Consider the following 25,047-nt stretch of genomic DNA (forward strand, 5'->3'; position numbering starts at 1 on the left):
ATAGGATTTATAGGCTGTCCATTTCTTTTCAAACAACGTCATAAAGCTGAAATTTTAATGACTTTTCCTCCGACAATACAAATATTCTATGAGCTTATCTCATGTTGAATGTACAATTCTGATTCTGCAAATGGACTGAAAATGCAGCTATGACTTAAAAAAACTTAAAAACAGTTTCCGATTGGCAAATACTCAACTAAAATACCCATTCTTTGATACTATACTTAGCCACAGTACTTGAGAAAAGGAGCTATTGTACTTTCTATCTCTGAACTGTCTGCTGTCATGCAACAGCAGATGCAGCGACATGTTGGAGCCTAATAAAGACTTCCTGACCTGAAGAATGCCAGTCAGTCTAAACACGTTAGTTTGTCCTGACAAAGACTTGCATCAGCCTTGATTTTGCTTTCTTTTCTTTTTTCTTTCTTTTTGACTTTGCACAACATCCTTGGTGGGAGGTAAAGCTGGGATGCGGGAAAGGCTTCACTCTCACAAACATCACCAGAACCACGACCAGGAGCAACAAGTGTGTGCTTGACTGCATATTTGTGGAGGTGGGAATGTTTGCCTTGGCTCACACGAATATTTCTGGTTAGGTACAGTAGGTGACAGCCCACACTGGATTAATTCACAAGATATAAGGATGTTGTATGGACAGGCTCTTTTGTAACACCATAAAAAGACGTCAGTTGTCTCTTTTCACTGGAAATCTACATTTTTGTTGCATTTATTCTGAGACGATCTCTCTTTATTGCTTTTTTTGCTTTCTCTTATCAACAGAAATGGGAGGGGAACACTGTGAATGCCAGTTGCAGTTTACTGCATTGTGTTAAGATGATATAGAAAACCAGGGCTAAGCTCATATCTAAATTATGATTCATGACGTGGACTGTCGGTTCAGGCTGCATTCAAGTGACAGCACAGAGGGGAAAACTGCATATTGTCTCGGAGCAACAGCGCTGTATACGTCTGCGTTTACAGCCTAGTGGTAAATGATTGAGGTGTCCTTTCAAGGCGAAACACACCATTGTTTCGCAAACAATCCACAATCTGACGCAGGAAGTGAAACACAGGACACAAATACAATGAGCAGCGCGGCTGCGGGTTGGCGACAACAGAACGGCGGCTCCACGGAGCAGTGGGAAAATGTTCCTGTGTGCTCTCTGGAGCAACCCGAGCACACACAAATACACAAACACATACAATACACATGTGTTTCAAGCGAGCACACAGACACAGATACTGTACAAAAAGATATCGCACAGCAAACTTCAACAAACCGTGAAGATAAAAACTTTTATTTAAAACACATTTTCATTCTCCTGAGTCGTGGCTTTTTATGATAGTGGTGCTGACAAGAAACACGTACTGTAGGGCTAATTAGAGAAGTACTCTAACAAGGAGTCAATGCCGAAATGATTTAAAGCTAAAATAAATTCCTTTCTTAAACATGCTTAACATTTTTTACAAGTTCTTAGTAATATAAAGTGTTAAGAAACTAAGTATTTGCATTTCTTTTCGTCTCGGTTTTGGAAATAATGATCTCATAGTTTTGTTCCATAATGTCCATATTTCAGAAAATGGACGTCATCAGGCAAAGTATGTTCATATATTATGATGGAAATATAAATACAAATGTTTTGCAATTTTGTACTTTCGGCTACAAAACACTGCAAAAAATACATTGGAATAGATTTAGGGTAATTTCAAAGATGTTTTCAAAACAGCGGTCATGGCCAGACACATGATAGTTTGACACTTTAAATACCAGTGAAATTACATGTTACTAATGTTTTTTTAAATGTTAACGTGAATCAGGGTTTCTGCAGGTTTCACCAAGTCAAATTTAACATTTTTTAAGACCTTTTTAAGACCATTATGAATAAAATTTAAGACCTTTATCACAACATCCACTGAGCCCTAAATTCAGTTTTTTCAGTATCGCTAAACTTGCACTTCCCCAAAGCTGAAGACTAAAATCAGTTTTATGTCTGTGGTACAATCTGAAAGAGACTGACACCAATAACACGAAAGCTGATTGGCTGCAATATAAGTTACATGTTGGTCTCATTTGTAGTCGTAATACAGCGAAATTATTTTTTGACTGGCGAAAGAAACAACTACAACACGAATGAAGACCTGTTTAAAATGATTTAAGACCTAGAACACCTATAATTTTGATTTTGAAATTATAGACTTTTTAAGACTTTTTAAGATCCTGCGTAAACCCTGTGAAGAAATATATGGGAGAGGTACTACATATATTTGTTATTATTTTGTTGCATTTAAACCTTTCTTTCACTGAATAAAATGCAGTCGGACGGAAAAAGGAGGCGTCGCGTCACTGACCCATAAATAATACAGCATCTATGCCATAGAAATAAAATGGATAGAAAGGCCATTGGACTGTTTGCCATGGTCATTTGATTGGTACACAACAAAATGGCGATTGTTGTTAGTTGCCACGGTGACAATACACGTCAGTGGGGCCGTAAACTAGGGCTGGGCGATAAATCGATTTTATCGATTAACTCGATTGTGTAGTTAACGTCGATTTGTTTAAATGAAAATCGATTTTCTCCTTAACATCCGCCGACGCTCCCCTCTGGGCTCCCATAGCTCCGAATGGGCTCAGCCCTCGCCCACGCGCGTTTGCCATAGAGATACACAAACAACATGGCAGCGACAGGGACTAACATTAATTCTTTTCTTAACTAGTAGTTTCATTACTTACTTATCCGTAATCTCCGCCGAAATGACCGGCAGCTCGCGGTGCTCTGTCCCCGGCTGAGAGTCACCGATTCTCGGATAACTGAACCACCAGCTACCGCTGACCTAAAGGACCACCATGCGGGGCACCAGAGGCGGTGTTGAGGAACTCTTTTGCGGCTCAACACATCTACTAAATGCCGCTGATACGACCGAGCTGTGATGGAGGTCTGTAGCGGCTTAAACAACTAGCAATCGCCGCTCTGTAGCACGGAGCTCCTCTTCGACGTTTGTTTCTACCACTAGTTACTACGAAGGAGCTTGCTACAGGTATGCTACATTCAAGAGACCATGGGATGTTAATGTACGTTACTCAGCAACAGGTGAAAATAGGGGCAAGGTTGCGCAATAACGTTAAAATGATTTTAACTTTTAGCGAGGAACGAGAAGTGAATTACCTGTATGTGTGAAAACAGCTTTATCTCACGCATCCGTTTGTTTGTTGTTGAATATATAGCACCCACCATCCAAAAAAAGGGAAAACACTCAAACCAATTTATATTTCCACAAAATTGGCATGAATAATCATAATGGTATACATGCCCCGTGTGTGTGTGAGTCAAAACAAAATAAAGTTAAAACTTGTTTTGAACAATTTCTTTGTCATCTGCAGATTGATTTTAAGTAGGGGGAGAAAAAAATCGATTAAAATCTTAAATCGGATTTTTTTGGAAAAAATCGGGGATTTTATTTTTAGGTCATATCGCCCAGCCCTACCGTAAACTGTGTCGTAGCTCGCTGGGAGGAGAGCCGCACAACGCAGCTCGGAAGATGTTCTCGGGAGTTGCAGGGAGAAAGGAGGGACAGTTAGACCCAGCTGCAGTGGGTCAGCGGACCGCTATTATTTAGACCCAGCCAACTGTTCAGCTCATTCTCTGTAACCAATGCCTATGAACAACTTGTTAGTAGGCTAACGTTAATTTAATAAAATTATTAAATTAAAAAATATTTCAACAGAAAATACTTCGTGTGGACGATGAAACTACACCAAACACAACAACTACCAAAAACAAAGACAAGAAAATACGTAGTGGTGACCACAATTTGATCTAAAGAGCTGACTTGTTGACTATCCCTTCGGAAAAACAACTGATTGTTGTGCACCAATCTCTCTCACTCTCTCTCTTCACGGAGAAACAGCTGATCAACGATCTACTAGCATAAGTGTAACAGAGCTGGGTAGCATTGTAATCAAATATATAAATGAAAATAGGTTAAGTATAATGAATATTTACATATAGGCCTATATACAGATCAGTCTCAGGTTGAAACTTCTAGTTCTGAAAGTTAAGTTGCACAATTTAAGGTAATGTTTATGTATGTTTAATGTATGCCTTAGTTTGAGGTTGTTATTGCATTTCAGAAAATGTTTTCTTTGAAAACAATGTAATATGGCACTTAAATGCACTTAATAGGTTTAGTTTTTTGAGAAATGATATTGTAAGCAATGTAAGCAATAACAATTTTGCTTTTTCCAAAAATTAAACCAAACTATTGTATATTATTGCTCTTCAATAAAACAAAAGTATTTCTTATCTGATTACTCGATTAATCAATGGAATAATCGCTAGAATACTCGATTACTAAAATAATCGATAGCTGCAGCCCTAATCTATACTCTTAAAAAGAGGCATTTGTGCTCTGTCATAATCATATCTGAGACTGACAACGAACAGTACTAAATCTGATGTTGGATATGACCAAGATAATCTCATTCACAGACGCATCAAGTCGGCAGATAAAGTTATACACAAGATTTCCTACTACAGCTTGAAGTGTATTAACTGATGTAGACACAAATATCTGACTAGATAAACATCATAAACCTAAAGCTTTGGAGCTGATCCGAGCAGGGGCCTTTTCCTCAAAACACTTGACTTTTCCCTCTGTCCAACCTTCCTGCTGGACTTGGACCTGATCCGGCTCTCGTTTTATACAAGAGAAACTTGCCTTGCTGCCAGCTTTTTGATTTCTTTATTTAGCTTTTCTGTATTATTTATAAAAGAACACAGGAACAATCAGGTGGTAGTCTAGGAGCTGCATTGTTTACTAGAAGTCCTGTGATGTAATCTTGTAATTGTGGATGCAAGATATAGTGTTGTTTAATGCCAGACAGTTCAATGGGGCTGGGTTAAAATAATCAAATCTCCAATTCAAATGTATCTTTGTCTGAGTGATCTGATATCTATTCATAAGTTCTTGAAATCTGTCTTTTAATCTATGCCTTTTCACCATGATGTATAACCCACCACAAACTTTTTTGGGGGGTCAATTCTTAATGTAAACATTAACCTGGTGCATTATAAAACACATTTGAGGGTTGCTTCTTGCTTGTACAATTTACAGGCTAAATTATTTGAGAACCTCTTTTATATCCAAGCAAAAATTGTATTATAACTTGAAAATTACCTAATCTAATTGATATGTAATCGAAAATGAATCGGGAACTTGTGAATTGGAATCAAATCGGGAAATCATTGGCGATACCCAGCCCTACTGATGAACCTTGCATCTGATGACATAACTCTTTGTAGTAATCTGATTGGGTCAGGTGTCAAAAACAGAATAAAAACTAGAGGGGCAATCGGAGAGCACACACCTCTGCCAATGCCATGCCCTATCTCGCAATGTTAACTAAAGTGAAAAATAATTTGGGTATCCACCAAGTTCCATAAATTGGGCCACTAGTGTTTTTTTTTGTAATCCTGCTGATAAACGAATCAAACTGAAAACGGAACCTTCTTGGTGGAGATAATTAAACATATCTGAACTTACAGCAACTTTAAAACTCCATGAATCCCACCTGCTGAGAAGGTGGAGTTTTATGCTGTTATAAGTTATAGTTATTACATTATTATTAAATCTTTAATTTTGACCATATGGCCTTAGCAATAAACAAGCCGTAATTTAATGTCGCCGACTGTTGTTTAGTAGTACCCTTCTTTTTTTTATTTTTACTTTCTTAAAAAGTATCGGTTCAGGCACCGTTTAGACACTGGCAAGTATCGCTTTAGCACTGGTATCGGAAAAAAACTAAACGATACCCAACCCTACCCACTAATGATGATAAAATGTTATTTAGTTCATTAACTAGTGTGTTGGCAGAAGCTGAAATTTCCTACTTTTCAAATGATTATCATGCCTATACAACTCTGTATTGTTGATATATTTATATTTAGGTATATGTATAATGTTTAATTAAATTTTTACAATGTGATTGCATGATTCCAATAGTACTGAAGTTTTGTCTATAAATCTAATTTGACTTTTACATTCAAACATTTTCAGTGTCCCCCAGAAACCTATGTTAGTTCTGATATGTTCTGTTAAACTCCCAGAGTTTCTCTAATGGCAGTGCATGTATTTATAGTGTGTATGTGTTGATGAGTATGTGTCCGAATTGGGTTATTTGTTTCTTAAATGTTGTCTATGTGTTGTCAAAGTGGGGAAGATGGGGTCTTCATGTTTGTTAAGCTGCAGTGCATTGCACACACAACACTTATACATAATATATCGATATTATATCAGCATATAATAAGATAATAAGATATACAAGACTAGATATCGTCTTAATTTTGGATATCGTCATTTGGTGACTAGTGTCTTTTCCTGGTTTTACAGGCTACATTACGGTAAACTGATGTAATTTTCTGAACTTACCAGACTTACTAGCTGTGTTATTATTTGCCTTTACTCACTTAGTCATTGTATCCACATTGCTGGTGATTATTTATCAAAACTCGTGTTAATATTTTGTAAAAGCACCAATAGCCAATCCAACAATATCGCCGCATTATCATTATTATTATTATTATTATTATTATTTGGTTAAAAATATCATGATAATGGATTTTCTCCATATCGCCCAGCTCTGTGCATGGTGGTGTCGTGTGAGCAGTCTGTGTGTGACTGATGGATTGGGTAACGGGTAGATGGTTGGAAGATCAGAAAGCAGTCACAGGGAGGTGATTTGGCTTTGAGGCTTTCGAGTCAAACCAGGCAGCACGGGGTAAACACAACGAGCCGCTCAGAGCGCTCCATCATCAGACCAACAGCACTCACACTGACCTTCCATCTCTGTGGCTCTCTTACCGCACGCTCTCTGTTCTCTGTTTACCGTCAACACAGATAAGAAGCCGCTTCAAACTCTGATTCTGTTTATTTGTCTTTTTCCTTTTGGATCTCCAGCAGAGAAGCTGCTTTATTTGTGGCCACTTTGTTGGAGGATTCCTGCTCTAATCACTTTGAAACTTGATGCAGCAGGTACTCCCATGGCTGCATGATTCTCTTAAAATACTTCAAGGGGGAAAGTGTTAGCACTTAAAGTGTGTTTGGAATGGGAAAAAAACCCAAATGTCAGGATCAGACTACACAATTTTTTTGTCTTTCACAACAGTCACTATGTCAGACTAGACAGACACATTGCCAAAAAATCTTGGCGTGTCTTGGACAGAAGAGTGGCAACACTACAAGTATGACATCGACCAGCCCCCAGACCGATTATCGCGTGCTGTCATAAAGATCACACGCGAGTTCATAGGTCGACGCTTTGGTGGAGCAACAGCCTCTCAAAAACTCACCAAAATCTTTTAAACTGACTGTTGTCAATCTGAAATAAATACAGATTCAGCAAATGCATGGCCTATTTCTCGCTTAAAATGTTTTCAGAAACACCAATCAGGTGCAGCCATCGTGGTTGTAGGAGGGTGTAGCCTGTTTTCTTTGCTCGTCAGTGGTCAAAGTGTAGAGAAACAGTTAACTGCTAGTGGCTAGCCCACTAGCGTGCAATGCTGGGAAGCGGGGCGATCCCTTCCGTGAAAAAAACCTATATGGGCACCGTGTTGGGTACCGAACCCGGTACTTTTACCGGTACCGACCGAATCACGTCGGTACTACCGAGTATTGGTTCACGTAAAATCAAGCGGTGCCAAATTTCGGTACCTGAGAGTAAGCGCAAGCTTATCTGTCCTCTCTGCATGTTGACAGAGAGCAGAGGTCCGACAATAAAGCGCTTTCAAGTGTGGTTACAGTTTTTCAAAACTTCACGCAGACACCTTTCACCGTGATATGGTATTAATGGCGAGCCGAAAGCAGTCGCGGAGCTGTTGACATTACACTTCCTCTGAGACAAGCAGGCACAACGGTGGTTTCTAATGCCCTGGGGACTGACTGACAGGCTGAGGTTGCAAGGCAAGGCAACTTTATTTCTATAGCACCTTTCAGCAACAAGGCAATTCAAAGTGCTTAACATGAAACATTAAAGAGCAATTAAAAACGGTCATGATGAAAATAAAATAGGCCAAATAAAGAATAATATACAAATACAAGAATAAAAGTTACAGTGAGTAAGAAATTAATAATTATTCAATTTAATAGGTCGTAGGGACGGGTTTGGGAGGAGAGAGGGAGGGGTTTTATTTTTGTTTAATTTCAGTCAGTGTAAAATATTCTAAATAAATAAAATAATGTTCTAAGTAAATAGGTTTGGAATTATTTTTACAAATGAAATAATTTTTTTTTCGGTACTTTTTTGAAAGTACCGAAAAAAGTACCGTTGGGTACCGGGAACCGAATTCCAGGTACCGGTATTGGTAGTGGTATTGGTTCAGATGCGAAAGGTACCCAAACCTAATGGGCACTGTGTGTATCTTTCCTCCTCCAGACAGCAGCAGTAGCATCTCCTTTTTCGTCATGCTTACATATGTGTGCCAGAGAGGCAGGGAGCACTCTCTCTTCCTATTGGTCAATGTAAAGGAACACGTCGTAAAATTCTGACATGCTAGACTTTCTGCGTCGTGAAGCGTCCCAGACGTGAGATCGCTGCTTTTTGATTAGGGCTGCAACTAACGATTATTTTAATACTCGATTAATCTGTCGATTATTAATCGACAGATTTTTTAATTTACATCAACTCAATACATACTTACATACTTGTTGTTTTAGTTAATAGTTGTGTAAAGGTAAGTAACCCAAAGAGCACGCGCACGCACACACACACACACACACACGTTCACTTGAAGCTTATTCATTAAATTATTACCATCATTGTAGTAAGTGCGAGTTAAGTTCATTTGTACACCACATTTAAACACAGCTTAAGATGACCAAGTGCTGTAAAAGAACTTTAAAATGAAATTAAAAAGTACAACACACACAAATATATTTGTCAACAATAACTGATATGGGACAAAGCACAGAATATATACATGATAATAGATTGATAAATGAATGGGCCAAAAAAGGCGAGTGAATAAAACGTGTCTTTAGTCCTGCTTTACTACTGTTATTAACGAGCTAACGCTAGCTTGTCATGCTAGTCAGCTGGACAACGAGCAAACACCACACCAGCACCAGAAGAGGAACGTTACGTTCCTCACTTCAAAACGGAACAAAAGTAGGATTCTGTAGTGACTTTACCCTGCTGTTGAACTCCCTTCCTCCTCATCAAGGACTCCACCATGTTTACGTTTTAGGTGCTGAATCATCACCGTGGTGCGCCCGTGCCATGCCATGTCGCTTTTGCTTATCTTGCAATTAACACGTTTTCAATTTATTTAGTGTGAAATGCTCCCACACCTTGGATGACTTAGGTCGTACTGATTTCTCTGCCTCCGCCATGTGTTTCAGAACAATGTTAAGGGTCTCTCCAGTCTCTCCGTGTTTCCTCTACTCCGCTCTGCTCTTTTTTTTCTTTCACTCCGCACCGCTCGGCACGGCACTCAACTCAATTGCTTATCTCCGCAACTGAGTGGCGTGTCGCGCGACACAACGAATCGATAATGAAATTCGTTGCCAACTTTTTTAATAATCGAATTTTATCGATTTTATCGATTCGTTGTTGCAGCCCTATTTTTGATTATGTCACACTACAAGAGGTAAAGACACATATTTGTTGGTCCTGACCCTCATTATCGGGAATGACTTTGAACATTGTCAAAGTGTCTGTCGGGTCAAAAACGGGCTGAATTTGTGTAGTCTGATCCTAGCATAAGGAGTCCTTTCAGTACTGCCGCGCCTGTGGTAGCACTTTAATTGAATGATTTGATTTAATTTCAAATTCCACTAGGATGAGATCCTTTTTTTCTTTTTTTAAATCAAACTGCCTATGGAAATGTTCACGAATCAAACATCATATTCACATTTTTGCATTGATTGTTTAATCATTCAGGAAACAGAAATACCCTTAAATTTCCTTTCTCACTTCTAGGTTTCCAATCACCGTTTATTTAGATTTGTATCAATTTGTATGCAATTTCTTTGTGATCTTATGTGTCAAGCACAAAGCTCTGACATGGCCTTGACACAACAGAGCTGCACTGATTATGCTGAGAAAAAAAAGGAAAAGAGTGAGGAAGACAATCTGATAGGAATGCCGCTGGAATTCCCCGGAATCTCCTCCACTTTCCCCCCATCACTGTTTCACGAATCCGTAAGGAGTCTTAATGTGCAGCACAATAGACAAGGGGAGCTATTCTGCGACCATAATGCAAGGAAACGTTACCTCAGCGCAAAAAATGTCAGGACTATAGAGGCCCCCCGTCCTGGAAACAATCAGGGAGGAAGCTAAGGCAGGTGCCCACCTCCTGTGAAAATATCCTAGCGCAGAGGGAAGGGCTGGGCGTGTCTCTGTCTACAGTAGCAGCAGCCGCAGCAGGGCAATTAAAGCAGGCAGTGCTTGCCCACATATCATTGCACTAAACTGCACGCCGCGCATCACCAAACACAGGCACTCACATGCAAAGAAACCCATGCCAATTACTGTTACAGCAGGAGCTCATCACTATATGCAAATCATTATACTCTGACAAAGCTACTGTTATGTACTGTAAGGGCTGGGCAATATATCAATAGTATATTGACATCGATATATGAGGCTAGATATCATCTTAAATTTTGGATATCGTTAAGTGTCATCTTCCTTGTTTTAAAGGCTGCATCACAGTAAAGTGATGTCATTTTCTGAACTTACGGCCAGAGCTACTAGCTGTTTTATTATTTGCTTTAACCCACTTATTCATTATGTCCACATTATTGGTGATTATTTATCAAAACTCTCATTGTGTTAATATTTTGTGAAAGCACCAATAGTCAACCCTTCAATATCACCGCAATATCGACATTGATGTATTTGGTCAAAAGTATTGTGATTTTTTTCCATATTACCCAGCCCTATGTACTGTACTATATATGCATATCTTAAGGCTCTGACACACCAACCCGATTATCAGCCGTCGGACAGTCTGGCGAGGTCGGTGACTCGAGTCTGTTCGGTGTGTTCCGTGCCGTTGTCAGTTGGAGGAGCCATCGGCATCCATTTTGGCCGATTTGACTTGTTGAATCGGCCAGCGGGCAGTCAGACTCAATGACCAATCTGATTGGTGGAGTGCTAGCCCTTGACTAGCGAATCAGTGCTTCTTCCACAACAGCGTGCTCTATATTTACCATAGACTGTATAATATTAATGGACAGAGCATGTGTGACGTCACCCATTGGTTTGTGGAGATATGCTATGAGTCGTCGAGTTTGCCGTTATGGGCGCAGCCATCCTAGTTGCGGATGTGACAATTTTAGACGAGAGGGAGGGGTGAGGGAGGAGACACGTTACGTTACACACTTTCACTGGCAATCACATCATAGCCACGCCCTAAAACACCCCCTGCTTTATCGCCGATTTTAAAATCAACGAGACCATAATTTAAAAAATTAACATTATTCTGTGTTGCAGAAGACTTAAAACTAGACGGTCGGCCGTCGGATTGGTGTGTCAGAGCCTTAAGGGGGTCCTTTCAGTACTGCCGTGCCTGTGGTAGCACTTTAATTGACTGGTTTGATTTAATTTCAAACCAATTATAGAAAATGTTCCACTAGGATGAGATCATGTACAATAGCTGTTTATTTAAATGCTCATCAAGCTGCAATTAAAGCATAAAGCAATAACTGCTCGCCCACAAATCACTGCACTAAACTACACGCCACGCATCACCAAACACAGGCACTCACATGCAAAGAAACCCATGCCAATTACTGTTACAGCAGGAGCTCATCACTATATGCAAATCATTATATTCTGACAAAGCTATTGTTATGTACTGGACTATATATGCAAATACAGCCACACGCAGCATTCGTGGTGGGAACAGTCAACCAATTCCTTTATTAAAGCTGCAATGCCACTAGGCCTGTAACAATTATGTAATAATACATTTTTTACATAATCACAGTTTCGTGTTTAACCGCAATTCATTTCTAACATTAGCGTATGAGGTGTATGACTGGTAATCTTTGATTTTGTTTAGATGCGCCAAATTGTAATTATATAAGTGATTATTGGTCAGACTGTATATTTGTATTACTTTAATTCTAAGTTGTTGGCACTTGAGCCTATGACAAAAGGGATACAGTTAGAAAAAATGTTTTATGATAATTAAGAGGCGTAGTTTACTTCATAGGCTGTGTATTTGTGTTACTACATTATCTAGGTCACATAACTGATATACAGAATAAACTAAATATGTACCCTGAAAAAAGTAATAAATAAATATTTTTTAAATTTGACTGAAAGAGACAACTATATTGTTAATCGCAATTATTCGTGAGACAATTAATTGAATGGCAACATTTTGAATTGTTATCTGCATGCAGATTGTATTAGTTTAAGATAAACATGTTTTAGCAGTAAGATGTGAAGTATCATCACACTATGTATTACAGTTATCAGACATTCATTAAATGTGTGCCCTGAGCACATTGCTGCTACCATTTTTGAATTCACATGACGTTCTGTAACGAGCTAATCATTGTGAAAAGGTAGAGTCTAGGTAGTAGTAGTAGTTCTGGATTTTAATACTTGGAGAAGTTGCAGAAGGAAGGATGAAGGAAAATAGGCCAATATAACCAAACATTTCCACACTGAAGATTGTATTTGTAAGTACAAATACACACACAACTTAAAAAGGGAAAAATAGAAACATGAACCTCTTCTCGTTTAATCTTAGCCGATTTAAAAAGCTGTTTTAGTTATGGAATATTCGAAAAACAAATAAGTAAATATCTATTCAGACCAGTGGTGGAAGAAGTATTCAGGTCCTTTAGTTCAGTACAAGTACTAATACTGCACTTGCAAAAATGTTACATAACTAAAAGTATCATCAGGAAAATGAACTTAAAAGTATTAAAGTGAAGAATAATCCTCACATTTTAGAAACTGGAACAGTTGTGTGTTTAATGGTCTAATCATTTCAGCTGGACTTGTAGGCCGTTATATTGTTGGCTAGTTTAATTTATAATAAAACATCAGATTTTATAAACTACATGTGTTTTGTGTGTAAAAATCTTAATTTGTTAAGTAACTAATGCTGTTAGATTAATGTAGTGGAGCAAAAAGTACAATATTTCTCTCTGAAATGTAGCGGAGTAGAAGTAGAAAGTGGCATGAAGAGAAAAGAACAAGTACCTCAAATTTGTACTTAAGTACAGTACTTGAGTAAATGTACTTAAATGTTACATTCTACCACTGATTCAGATGAGACATGTACATCTGAAATGTGTCAGCCAATACTGGAACACAGGAAAACTTAATAATAATATATTTTATTTTTTAAAAGACAGTTATCTTGCAAATGATTAGGTCTGTGTGTTTAATAAACTTTATACTAAACTGTCGTTCCCCTGGGGCCGTGCTGTGTTATTTTGCAAGTGAAAATACCAGAATGAAACAAAAGACATTCACAGAGTTTCAACATTAAATTCTGATCAGAGTTAGATTTTCACATGTGAGATCCTGGGCCAGTTCATGGTCCCTGGGACAAAAACAATCCATGAAGGGGATAATGCAGGTGCAGTCACCAGCGTGTCGAGGCCTGCAGATCTCTCGAAATTAAAGTGGTTTCAAATCAGCTGGCACGCATCAAAAGGTGAGTTCACACGAATCACAAAAAACAGATTTTCACGCTCACTTCTCATGTCAAGGCAAAGCCACGTAGGTGGTTTATGTTTCATTTACTGAGGTTTTGAGATATCCATCTTTGAGACTTCTGCTGACCTTAATATAGCCTAGATCCACGATGTTTCATTTCTGGAATTGTTCAGGTGCCGCCGGAAATTCCGCCGGATGTCCCTTATTTTCGGCCGGATGTCCATCACCTTTCGCTTCTTTGTGTTGGCGTTCTAAACTCCGGTAGATTTCTGAGGACTATGGTTAACTGCTCCTCAGATCTCTGCAGGGTAAATCCAGACAGCTAGCTAGACTATCTTTTCAATCTGAGTTTCTGTTGCACCACTAAAACTACTTTTGAACGTACACATCACCAAAACAAGTTCCTTCCCGAGTATATTTAGCAGAGGCACCGCTGCTCCGTCTGGTGCTTAGCACCGCCCATGACGATTGTGTTTGGTTTAAAGAAATGCCAATAAACCAGAGCACTTTTTTCTCCCATCCCAGAATGCTGTGTGGACTAGCCAGACCTTCTTCCGCAGTGCTGTGGAGGAAGATCTATCCTAAATATAACAGAGCTAAATTGTTGTTTTATAATCCTCAGAAGTATACAACACAACATGATAGGTTGATGGCTTTATTTGCAGTGTGAAAGCTCAGAAAAATCAACCTTGATCCGAAAAAAAATGTGTGTGTGTAAAAGGCTTCAATTTAATTTTGATATTTTTTGGACAAAAGTGAACTCTTTCCATTTTTAATATATTATCTCGGTAGCTGGCCCTGCTGGAACTTTTTTGGCAAGACCAGTGCTCATTTTGTTGATGGCACTAACGTTTCAGCAGCCTTTTAAAAGTAAGATATCTTTTTGGAAGAACAAATTTAGTCTCAAAGTCAAAATCTAATATGTCTTGCTGGTCAGAGCGGTTGGGCTGAAAATAAAGTTAAAAGGAAAATGTCTTCATTGGGCATTTACAGTAACATAAAATAGCACTGTCTCTGTGCTATTGTTGTACTTCAGTACAAAAGGTTGTTGAAACAATTTGTTTGACATAAACAAACTATATGTATCATCAGAGCCCGGCTGAGCTGCTGCTGTCCCAACTGTTAATTGAGCTACACTGCGTTGAAGTTTGGACTCTGGACTCTCAACTTTGCAAGTTAGAGGACCCAGGATTGAATCGGAATTGGAACAAATCTGGCAAACTCTGTATTAAGACTCTGGTTATTTAAGATAATTAATTGCTTTGCTGTGAACACCTTTCATCTTGAATGCTTTTTGTAATAAAGCTAAACAAATTAAAAAAACGGATGGTGCTTGTTTTGGGTTACCCTTCAAGCTAACCATTATATACAATTACTTAGATGAAATGCTACTGTAAAACAAGCTGGATATCTTGGATTGTTGAGAGTAATAAGGCGTGCCAAAAATAAGCTCAGCATGGCACCATTATTTTCATAAAGGATTCCTCTTAAGCTCTCCTCTCTTTGAGGGCCATAATCTACCCAACCACACATCAAAAACACCACACACCCACAACACTTCCTGTCTGTGACATGATACGTGATGACGATCCAGACTACAAACGTTTGTGTATCGTTCGATAAATTACAGGCACATTAGAGGCACAGAATACTGTATTTTCTTTTTTCTGTGCTCTGGTTTTTATCCGACATAATGAACGACTAGGCGTCCCACGAGGGGCGGCAGGTATCTAAACTCTGTGGCCTCCCGGAGGACTTCCTTTAATGTCTTTGTGCAGCCGTGGATTTGATACCCTCCCTGCTTTAAATTAGATCCCACTACATCCATTAGTCACATAAGCCTGTTAAAATGTCTCTTCAGAGGGAGGGGACCTGCACATAAAGGTCTATACCTACCTTTTGTGACTCTGAAAACTAAGAGGACAAGGAATTTGATTGAGCATGGATGTAACATCTCATACGTTTTACTGGCTCTAGATGCAAAAATTGTGTTTTAACTTTTAGTGTAGTTTGTGTGGAGTAAGTACCGGTGGGATTACGGCATCGCTGCAGTTTGGATAGTGTCAAGTTGCTGCTGAGATGCGCTCCAATCAGGGGCCGGGGAGGGAATCCACTGCCATCTTTGGACACCAATGACGGTCCTGGATCATGTCAAAAAAGTAGAGACTAGTTTTTCTGTAGAGCGAAAACCTTGTATCTCTTTTCGGTTTTCGTAAAGAAATAATGAAAAGAGTCAGTGCAGACAAAGAAAAAAATTAAGGGGGATATAGCCAAAATGATTACAAAATTATACACTGAAGATAATGTTTTTGAGTGTTCTTAAATGTGTAGAGGCACAGAAGTCGAAACAACCCATGACTGGCAGGACGAGAAGGCAAAGCCTGAACACAGCACAAGCTGCCAGACAACAGATAAACAACATCAGTCATCAAGTTGGATCCGGTTGCCGGCACCAACGCCGGCCTGATTACTTCTAACCTTAGCTGATTTTCAGCCCAAACTGGCCCAAGTTCACACCCTCACAACCTCAACATATCCAGTAGCCATATATGGGCCTAAGCCGGCACACATTTGGTCCTCAATGGGTGCACATTTGTTTCAGAATCCAGCTGAATATGCCAACACTCATTTCGACTCAGCTGGCAACCTCAGAAAGTCTTTTTGTACACTGTAAATGTACATTGCATTTAAATGACATTGTTTGTTCTTTAAGTTTACTTCCAAATGCATTTAGTTTCCCTTGTTCCCGGTTTCCCTCTGGCTTTCCCCTCTCACACTCACTCCCTCTCCAATAGGAACCCCCCAAAAAACATGAAAGTCATTTTCACTTACAGTAAAACTACAACACAACAATTTGAGAAATTGTGGGAGCTGAAGGTGAAAAAGCCAAGGCTGTGTGACTACATGTGTTCATGGGTGTGTGCATGTGTGTTTATGGCTGGTCAGGATCTTAAGAGGGTGCAGCGGCATTGTTAATACACGACCATTTTGTGTTGCACTGAGTGATGGACGGCCTAGAAATGTACGTTCCCCCCAGCTCTCTGAGGAAGGTTGCAGCGGGCCGCACTCGGGTGGGTTTAGCTTAAGGAAATGACACTTTCTCCGGCAAGATCTCAATCTGGCGGAGCGCGCTGCCAGGCAAAACAATGCGGTGTTGAAAATGGGAGTGGGCCACGTTATCCAACACCGGCCGGCCCGGTTCCGAGCCAAAGGAGTGGTCCGGCTGGCGGGCCTGATAAGCACCTGCCACGAGGCTGAGGAGGAGGAGAAGGGAGCGCCGTGGTACAAACCGTTCTGATTAACACCCAGTGTTGCATGATGTCACCCACCACCAAATCCTCCAGGAATTAACTTTTTTACAGAGAAGTGGTGACTCATTTAAGGTGTGTGAGTGGCTACCCAGAAAAGACGGTTCACCTGAAGATTAGAACACCTCCAGGAAGAACACAGGGAGGAACAGGAGATAAGAAATGCAGGAGATGAGCTATTACCCTTACTGCATCCTTTCAGATGGATGAACATATCAGAAAACCCAAATAATAAATAAAAAAATTAAAACTATGAGCAAAGGTTTCTGTGTTTTGGTATGCCCTTTATCAACCTACAGCAATGACCTCTTATTCGCACGGGACTAGTATTACCTGGGGACCTCTAGTAATTTGTAATAATTACAGAGGTCTGTGATCTCAAAGCTATAGTGTGTAGTTTCTATCTACCCCGTGAGGAATTCTAAGTAATGACAACAACACTGTCGGCACATCCACATGATACAAGCCTTCCGTGATCGCGCCCTTGCTCCCACCCCTACTCCCACCCCTACTCCACACAGTTACTAGTAGCCAAGGAGGACATGGAGGATTAAAAAAACAGGATGGACTCTTCAGAAGAGGTAATTATCTTCACTCGAGTTTCTGCGCGGGAAAGTCACCGGACGCCAGTCTTCTGAACACAGCCATACTGAGAAATACAGAGAGAGTTGTGTGGAGCTGATAGTCTTAATTAGCTTTGTAGCAACTCATCTGGCAATGGCTTGAATGTAACGGATGTTTATTAATATCAAAAAGTTACGCACTAAAGCTTTAATCCCATGCAAATCTGCCATCTGTCATTTAGTAAAAAAACTAAAATTAGTACTGTGTGAATCGGCATCTCTGTGATTTGAGGTTGTATTGGCTGTGTTGGCAATTCTAAATGAAAGTTTTGACAGTGCCTTTACATCATATCCAGGGGATAATGTCAGCAAATTCAAGTAAAATATAGACTTTGCTAATCCGGTGTGAATGTGCCGCATGAAACACAGACATGGGGGTTCATTTCTAAATCATATGATGGGGTCACCAGGTAATACTAGTCCCATGCAAATAAGGCTAAAGTGTGGATTCATGTTATATACTAAATTATTTCAATTACCATTTTTCTTTACCTGTGAATACCAGTTAGCTACATATCAATTACTAGTTAGTAATACTAACTGAGAATATCACACTTATACTATAATATGGAAGTAGACAAGATCTCATGTCAGCCAAAGTCCAATGTTTAAGATAGATTTGATTTCATCTTAAAAATTCACACAATTTCATATCCCGACATGACCAAAGCAACAATGCTAGATAAGATATTAGTTCTGTATAAGAATTATGTTTGTTATGATGCTGCCTTCAAATATAACTCATAGATGACATCTGAGATGGAAAACTGAATACACATGGAATTCAAGTGGTTTAATTAAAATGCCAAGACAGTGTAAACTTTGACTTGTTGCCTTTTTTTAAATGATGAACTGCTGTTTTTGAACCGCACAAAGTCAAACGACAAAGTTGGTACTGCGAGTGTCGAGCACAGCGCCATTACCCTCTCAGATCCTAATTACAGAGGCCAACAGTGGGACACAGACAGCAGGAGACATGCCTGGACATGTGGACGTAGTCTAACACTTGGGCCCCCTGACACGCACACACAAGCACGCACACACACACACATGCACACACACACATACACACACACACACACACACACCACTCTGTCTGTCACTCTGAGTATATGAAAACCTTTTTTATGGTTTATTTAGTCCTTTTGAACTGCTAAATGGGTGTCGTTTACCACATTAGAGAACACAACAAGCAGTAAAGTGTGTAATCACAGGAAAATATTGTTTCAGTTTGTTCAGATTACCTTCCTGTGAGTGCCAACTTGCTTAAACACCGAAAACTCAGCCATCTGGTCCGAAGCTGCATGCTGAAACTCACTGTAAAAAACTATCTGAAAGCCACTCTGAGAGTCGGGTCACTTGCAGTTAATTTGGTCTGACAGAACTCTTAATGGAGCACAAGAAGGTTTTATTCTTTGTGTGAAGCTGCTCAGAACCTGCGAGGTGACAGACAGCGTACTTACAAAGACTAAAATGTCTCCACAAGGATGGAAAGTTCAAGCATTGGTCTAGGCCAGGGGTCACCAACACGGTGCCCGTGGGCACCAAGTAGCCCCCAAGGACCACATGAGTAGCCCTCAGGCCTGTTCTAAAAATGAAAATTGAATATTGATATTATCTGTTTCCCACCTTGTTAAGTCATTGTTGATAATTATTGTGAGAAATCATTAACGTGATCGGTGTCTTCACATAGCTGACTATCATTAATCATTAATAATCATATATAACTAAAGGCAAACTGAGCAAATTTGTTATTTCAGAAGAGTGCATCAAACTGGTAGCCCTTCGTATGACTCAGTACCCATGAAGTAGCTCTTAGTTTCAAAAAGGTTGGTGACCCCTGGTCTAGGCTAAAATATCTACATAACTGTTGGATTGATTGCCATGAAATTGTGTACAGACATGCATGGTGCACAAAAGATGAAGCCTACTGACTTTGGTGATCTCCTGACTTTTTTTGAGTGCCATCAACAGGTCAAAATATTTACATATCCAGTGAAACATAAACCAAAGTATTGGACATATTAAAATCTTGACCGGATGATTGCGCAAGAGGGAAAGTCAGGGGATTACCAACATTATAACAGTTTATACTGAAGGGAACGCGAATGTGTGTATCAAATTTTATTACCATCCATCCATAAATTGTCAAGACATCTCAGTCAAAACCACAAATGTCAACCTCATTGTGGCATTCGAGGGAAAAGTCAGGAGCTCACCAAAGTCAGTATGGATTAATTCTCTGTGAAATATGAATGTGTGTACAAAATATTATGGTAATCCATCCAATAGTTTTAGTCCAAGTAGTGACAGACAAACCAACATTGTCATCCCTCGAGCCATGCTGCTGGCATGGTGATTAAAAATTATAGATTTAATAATTGATAATGAAAATAATCATACAGTGCAACTCTACTCTAGACCCACTGTGACCCTGAATTAATATAGTTTAGGAAAGGGATCAGTTCAAATCAGGATCAGGTTTAGAATGGATTGGGGAATACATTTTGTCAATGAAAGTGTATACTACTATGAAGTATTACTAGGCAGCCATGCGTGTGTGTGTGTGTGTGTGTGTGTGTGTGTGTGTGTGTGTGTGTGTGTGTGTGTGTGTGTGTGTGTGTGTGTGTGTGTGTGTGTGTGTGTGTGTGTGTGTGTGTGTGTGTGTGTGTGTGTGTGTGTGTGTGTGTGTGTATGCCGTCCCACTGCCTGCGTGCCTTACATGAGCCATGGAGGCCGGACACAGGCGAGTGGCTTCTGACAGGCATTTTAAACCCCTCCTGCCCTCTCCACCGTGTGGCCTCGACGATAATGGGAACCTGAGCGGAGGGAGAGCAGAGCGGGTGGCGGAGGTGGGGGTTGGGGAGGGGGGGGGGGGGGGTGGTCCGTCTTTTGTGAGAAACTCTTCAAAGCGCTGGCCCTCCTATTTGTCCACTGGAGCTCTTTGTAACGGTATCCTCCACTGTCATTTTGCTCCTTTTATTTTTAGGCAGGGCTATTATTGCTCCCATACCCCTCACATACCCCGAGGCTTTGTGTGCAGGGACAGGGTCAGGTTTTAACTTTTTTTTTTTTTAACCCTGTTCTCCCTCCTCCACAAGTTGTGCGTACGGATCACAACGAGCGCTCTGCTAACTCCAGGTCTCACTGGACTTATTGGATCAAAGTCTAAGGGCTAAATGTCTATCCTGGAAATAGTCACATACTCAACAAATCAGAGAGAAAAATACATGGAAATGATCTGTATTGGTTTATGGAATAACTGAATAAACACAACACATATAGCAAACACAAAGGTTTGGCCACAACGATATAGTATGACAAATTATTCATGCAGGGCACGGAAGTCATACGCCCGCTGATTGAAATATCATTCCTATCAGAAACACACCAATCACAGCCATTCTCACATCAAGGCGGTCCTTTTAATTGTGACTCCCTCCTCACTGATCCCTGCTGCTTTAAGCCTGGTTCACATGGCAGGATAATTAGGCCGATTTTAGCCCCGATTCACCCCTTCCAACAATCTTAAGGATGCTCCGATTATCGTAAAATAATCTGATCAGATATTCCTGCCGTGTGGTGTGTTAAGACTAGAGCTTAGATCGGCCCGGCTCGACACATTAACTGTAATTATGAGCCCGAGCCAATATAAACCCAACACTTTTTTAATACGTGGGCCGTTATAACTGATGTTCTCAACTACAATTCAGAGTTGTTTGAACTGCAGAAATCTGTTTAGAATAATGCAACAAGGACGAAGCCTGTAAACTACTGTTAGTTTATTCAGAATGGAACGGATCGCAAATGGATCCGAATGAAGAAACGTAAAAAAAAGAAACAATGATGAACAACATATTGTTGTCACTGCCCACGACTTGTTTAAACTGCTTCCATACCTCCGACTTTCCTCCACACTTGCTCAAAGGTAATTCTCCTGACCCAAGGTCGTGTCGGGCTCGGGTCAGGCTCGGGCTCGGGCCGAGAATCTAGACTCTAGTTAAGACTGCTCTCGTCTGCTCGGAAGGACGTCGGGACTGCTCCGATCTCAAATCGGGGATATCCAACATGTTGGATTTTTTTGGCCCGATTTCTCCTTGTGTGTGGTGTCCCCAGGGGACAAATGAGCACGCAGCCTGTGGCGTGTAGCCAATCAGAAAGCGAGGTGAAAAGGTGGCGAGGAAAGCACCGGGAAACAAAATCAAAACAGCCAGCGGCATGGCGCACCAGAAAGTCCGGTGGACGTCGGAGATGGAAGACCAACTCGTCGACCTGACGTTTTTTTTTGGTTAAAAACAAACTACAAACTATCGCCACTGCATCCTCTTCGTCCGCCATGATTGTTTACTCTGAAGTCACGTTTGATCTCGAGGGATTTTGCGAGATTTCCCATCGGACCTGGGAATGCTCGGGAGTCAAATTGGTTCGTGTATGATGTGTTGATTTTGCCGTGTGCTGCGCACCAAACATTGTACGACCAAAACTGTTAGACCCGGGATTTTTTATCGCCGTGTGTGGAGTCTCTCAGGATTGGAAAATCGGCCGACAATTTTAAAATCGTCCCGTGTGAACCAGGCTTTACTCACTGCTGCTGCCGCTGGCAACGCTTTGCCTCCACCACCCCAGCCTCCACCTTCCTAGTTCAGAGTCCTAACATGACTCAAAGTTTGACATGTTTTTCAATGTCTTTCTTTTGGCTCACCTTTCTTTTTTTCTTTTTTTTTACCCAGGGGGGTTTCTGCATGGTGCTCCCTGTTTCAGCTTAGCATGCTGCTTGGCTGGTCCAGAGAGCATTATCAAGAGCGGAGCCGTCAGCGCCAAGCAACTGTATTTCCACTTGTAGCAATAAATGGTTAAATCTATGACGAGAGTGTTCCTGACTGAACTACTGAAGGCAGTGACACACTAACCCAATAATCGGCCGTCAGACAGTCTGGCGAGGTCAGTGACTCGAGTCTGTTCCGTGTGTTCCGTGCCGTCGTCCATCCGAGGAACTGTCGGCCTTCATTTTGGCCGACCTGACTTGTTGTGTTGGATGGAGGGCAGTCGGACTTAGGGTTGTCCCCTAAATTGGCAGTTGACGATGTTTACAGTAAAACATGGCAATGGACGATGATATCGTCGTCGGGAGGGAGGGGTGGGGGGTAAGCACTTTTTATTTTACTACATCTACATCTTTTATATACATCTTTATATAAAATAAAATATTTTTTCTACTACTATGGGCTAACAGTTAACATAGAACGATCAGACATACATTTAAATGCCCTCTGTAAATAGACAGTATTACATGGCTATGCTGCCCTGCTGGTAGCGGCAGTTTTTTTACAACTTGACCTACTTTCGGGTAAAGTCAATCAGATGTCCGTGATCTGCGAAACGACAGTACAGTGGGACATTTGCCTTCAACAGAGCGACAGTAATAACCTAATATACCATCATTACTGAGATTTAACTACATTCTCGGTTATGTTTGCACTGAATAACGCATTCAATAAACAGAAACAACTCTTGCTGCGCACATGAACAGATGCGCAATATTAGCTCATACATAAATTAGCCTATTGTTGCTAACGTACATTCATAAATCCTGCATAACATCGTCCCGTACACACAGGACATCAGACTTACTTATTGATGCACGCACACAGTAGTGTCAACAAACTTAGTCCAATGAGGGGAGAAAGGAAAGTATGATAGCGTTCAACGTTAACGCCTTTTCTCTCTCGCTCGAGACCGCTGTGTCCACTATCAGCTAGAGCGAGCTACAACTGACAGGAAGAGAGAGAGAGAGAGAGAAGGTATCACTGCAGCCAATCCAGTCTGCTCAAAGCAAAGGTCTTTTTCACAAATAGGTTGCACGTAAGGGGAAAAAGTAGCTTCCACTTAAGGGGCCCTATCTTGCACGCTGCGCAGCACAGCGCAAAGCCCAACGCAAGTGTTTTTGCTAGTTTAAAAGACCGACGCACTTGTCAATTTCCCGTCCAGCGCACGCGACTAGGATTAGCGTGTGTCTGACAGGATGGGGGGCGTGGCATCACAATGGTGGCTCTCCATCGTGATGTCAGCCAGCCATCACGACGGACGATGATATTGTCCATCGGCACAACCCTAGTCGGACTCCATGACCAATCTGATTGGTGGAGTGCTAACCCGCAAATGATGAGCGGGATGAGCGTGACTAAGCCTCTCAAAATCTGACGAAAATCTTTTAAACTGACCTTCGTCGATCTGAAACGAAGACAGATTCAGCATCTGCATGGCCTATTTCTCACTTAAAATGTTTTCAGAAACACGTTTCGGTGAACTATCTTCGTAAAATATGAGATCGTATTCTGAACGAGCCGCTATTATGCCCGGTTGAAAAATCCGGGAGCAGCCAGACCCACGTGACGCGTCCGTCCAATCAGCTGCCGGTTTTAATTTTTTGGGCAACAATACAGATTAGCACCGCCTGCTGTTATGGAGACGTATTACACGCTCAAGTCGGCATCGCTTCGGTGTGTTCTGAGGCACTTTTTGGGCCTCGGGGAGCCGACTGATCAGTCCGACTGCCTTTTCTGCCGACGGTCGACCGTCGGGTTTGTGTGTCAGGGGCTTCAGAGGGGTGCTGTTCAAAATGAATGATTACACAAAATGAATAAAAAAAAAAAAAAATGAATGCAGCTTTAATCTGGTGATTTATTATTACCCTTTCATAAAGTTGGGGGACTTGCAGGAGACAGATTTAATACAGAACATGCGGGCTGGCATTTATGACATGATGCCTGGCAAAATGCATTTATTTTTTTATTACAATCATCTACCCTGCAGAAACATGTCATCGCATGTACTTTTGACTACATTTGAAAGATTTGGTGTAACTAGGATCAGATTAATCAGATAGAAGCCCTTGTGCAAAAATGACATGTGGGCCCTTTTTGACCCAAAGTCCCAGAAACCAAGCAGTACTAGAATTGTATCCCACTACTACTCCAGGTTTAGTGTTCAACAAGTGCATCATATTAGAACATTATCGACTAAAACATTATTGGTATTAAAATTAGATTTTGAGACAGGGCACCTTTATAAGAGCTCCTTATTAGGTAGGAGCCACGATAGGCCCTTACCATTTCAGTTATTGCCACACAACTTAAAGCCTTCACAGTCGTCCCTCGAGTGTATTAGCAAAGATTTAGAAACTTGCTACTTACCAACACAACTAAGTTGTGCACTGTTGTGCAGAGGTGTTACATTTAGGCAAACTCAAAGTGAATCATCACACACCAACAAGACATATAAATATGTACAGTACTTCACTAGGTCAAGTTTTTTTGCAACTTTTCAGACAACTAGTTTTGTCACAGGTCTCCCCACATTCGCTTTGGAGCCTGCGACGTATTTCTGTGAAAGCTGTGCAGAAATCTTTACGGGTCAAAAAAGTAAGACTCGA

General features: G+C 40.7%; 2 long non-coding RNA genes across 2 annotated transcripts in view; both read right to left on the reverse strand.

Annotated features, from left to right (window-relative positions):
- The window catches only part of LOC116036818, a 397,754-nt gene that overhangs the window by 316,072 nt on the left and 56,635 nt on the right, over nucleotides 1-25,047 (reverse strand). The gene's annotated exons all lie outside the window — the stretch shown is intronic.
- On the reverse strand, nucleotides 1,510-22,652 carry LOC116036822. Its single transcript, XR_004101727.1, has 3 exons — nucleotides 22,502-22,652; nucleotides 21,654-21,662; nucleotides 1,510-1,522 (listed from the first exon to the last, which is right to left on the reverse strand). It is a non-coding gene; the product is annotated as an uncharacterized LOC116036822 (long non-coding RNA).

Source organism: Sander lucioperca, chromosome 18 (assembly GCF_008315115.2).
Source record: "Sander lucioperca isolate FBNREF2018 chromosome 18, SLUC_FBN_1.2, whole genome shotgun sequence".
Taxonomy (NCBI): Eukaryota; Metazoa; Chordata; class Actinopteri; order Perciformes; family Percidae; genus Sander; species Sander lucioperca.